Source organism: Orycteropus afer, unplaced genomic scaffold, assembly GCF_000298275.1.
Source record: "Orycteropus afer afer isolate SDZICR_OR568_19922 unplaced genomic scaffold, OryAfe1.0 scaffold00202, whole genome shotgun sequence".
Classification (NCBI taxonomy): Eukaryota; Metazoa; Chordata; class Mammalia; order Tubulidentata; family Orycteropodidae; genus Orycteropus; species Orycteropus afer.
In genome coordinates this window covers 73,947-76,834 of record NW_006921789.1, presented here as the reverse complement: position 1 = coordinate 76,834, position 2,888 = coordinate 73,947, and positions in this window count along the sequence as shown.

Here is a 2,888-nt window from a genome sequence, read left to right as displayed (position 1 = left end):
TTTTTAACCTTTTTTTTTTTTTTTTTTAAACGTGGTTTGGGTAAAAGTTTACAGAGCACATTAGTTTTCCATTCAATAATTTATGCATATTTTGTTTTGTAACATCAGATGTATTTTCCTTAATATAGCAACATCTTTCCCACTTCCTCTCTGGCTTCCCTATTTCCGTTGGTCCTACTTTTCTACCCTTTCCTGTCTTCTGAGATATGTTTTTGGGCAAATTATCCCCTTGTTGTCTCGTATGGTTGACTATTCTAAGGATTATGTTCCATACGAAGGTTATTATTCACTTTGTAGGCCTGTCATTTGACAAAATAATCCCCAGGGGTGGGTTCGGTTCCAAGTTTGAAAGGTATCTAAGGGCCACAGTCTCAGGGGTTGCAAAAGTCTCTATCAGACCAGGAAGTCTTTTTTTCTTAATTTGTTTTGAATTTTATTCTACTTTTTTTTTTCCATTCTGTATAGGACCTTCTGTGACCCTGATTAGAGCAGTTGGTAGTAGTAGCTGAAACCGTGTAGCTCCACTCTCAGCACCGTGGGGCTTGTGGTTCTCATGCTCCATTAGTCCTCTGGACTAATTATTTCCTTGAGTCTTTAATTTTCTTCACTCTTGTTACCCCCAGAATGAAAGAGACTTATAGTTGCATCTTAGATGGCTTCTCACTAGTTTTAAGATCCCAGTCACTACTCACCACAGTAGGATAGAACATTATCTTTATAAATTATCTTATGCCAATTGATCTAGCTGTCCTCCAAGACTAATTCTAAACCACCATTCACAGTGACTCATTACCACAAGGTATTTGTTTGGTTATGGATAAGAAGTTTTCAAAACTTTTTTCCCTGCTTCCTCTACTAAAGTTGTGTATATATTTATAGCACATACAAATATGTATGTAGAATATCTTTTGCCAAATATATTGTGGTAGTTAAGGTTGTTGTCAACTTGGCTGGGCCCGGTTGAGTGATTGGATGCTGAATGCAGTTATTCCCCATGGTGAGACTGTCAATCAATTCCATGGTGGAATCTACTGGAGCAGCTGATTAGCTGTTTTAGAGGTGTGATCTGCTTCCAGTATATAGGAAGCAGTTTTGAGGAAGGTCTCTAGCCTTTTGGTACATTTGAACCCTGCATGTAGCCAAGTCATTGTTCAACAGCCTGCCATGCTCTGCTGATCTTGGGACTTCTGGACTTGAATTAGTGGCCTGCCATGCTGTTTGGTAACATTGGGACTGTGCCTTTTTACCTATCAACATTGGGCTTGTCAGCCTCAGCAGGCAGCTGCTATCTGAGTGAAGAAAAGCCTACAGCTTCAGTGGGCTAGGAGTAGGAGGCAGAGTTGAAGCCCAAGTTTGAGGGGCTTTTACCCAGCCTGTAGAGCCTGGCACTTTGAATTTGGACTTCCAGCCTCCAAAACTGTAAGACAATAAACTCTTGTTTGTTCAAGCCATTCCACTTATGGTGTAGTCCTTTCAGAGTGGCACTAGGTAAACAAAACACCTATATATGTTCATGAATGTAGTCCTATTTACCTACCCATACCTATTCTTATTTCATGCCTGCCTGTGTATCCACTCATAGATCCTTGTTTGTTGTTAATGATATTTCATGATTGTATATGTAATAGTATTTACCTTCATTGCCAATAGCTCTTGTGCACTTCTCAGTATCTTTATTGCCTTAGTGATATTATGTTGATCTCCCACTTATTGTATATTGTCTTCCCTTTTATCCAAATTAATATATGTCTATATGTCTATTGTTTAGTTCGGAAGGAAGGTTGGGCACTCTACTTCCATAGTGATACTGCCTTGGAAACCCTAGGAGGGGTCGCTATGAGTCGGGTACAACTCAATGGCACATAACAACAACAACAACATTGTTTAGTTAGTGATTTTCTCTGTCCCCCTCTCCCATCCCTGATAACCATCAAAGAATGTTATTTTCTGTGTGTAAACCATTTCTTGACTTTTATAATAGTGGTCTCATACAATATCTGTCCTTTTTTAATTGACTTACTTTACTTAGCCTAATGTCCTCCAAGTTCATCCACGTTTCGCAGAGTCTTCATTATTCATTAATGGTGCATATTGTTCCATGGTGTGTATATACCTTAGTTTGTTTATCCATTCATCCATTTGATGGGCATTTAGACGGTTTCCATCACTTTGTTATTGTGGACAATATTGTCATGAACATGCGTGTGCATATATATATATTCCATCTCTTGGGTTTTCCATCTCTTTATAGAATGTTGATGTAATCTAGATTGAGATTACACTGTATCTATAGATTGCTGTCTTAGGCTGGGTTCTCTAGCGAAGCCAAACCAGTAAAATGTGTGTGTGTGTGTGTGGGTATATTTTTTATATATATATTGCATATATTATATATATATATAGAGAGAGAGAGAGAGAAAAAAAAATTATCTCAGAGAAATGGCTCACTCAATTGTAAAGGTTAGAAAGTACCAAGTCCATGGGTCAAATATCAAGCTGGAGGCTTCTCCTTACACAAACAGCTGCAGGGACAGATGAGACCAAGATCAGCAGGCACTGTGGCAGGCTACTGGCTTTGGAGGTTGATGAATGAATCCCAGATTGGCAGGTAAAATGGCAGATTGTTGGCTCACAAGCTGTGAAAGTTACAATCCCAAGATCAGCAGGCAATATGGCAGGCCACTGATTCACTCCAGATAATGATAAGCCAGATGCAGAATCTCAAGAAAAAGCCAGAGACCTTTCCCAGAGCCTTTCCATATATATTGAAAGAAGGTCACACCCTGAAGGAAACTCTCTTTAAAATGATTGACTGCTCATAGCAGATCTCTTCATGGAGATAATTGCATTATATCAGATCTCATCATGGGGGATAACAACATAACTAC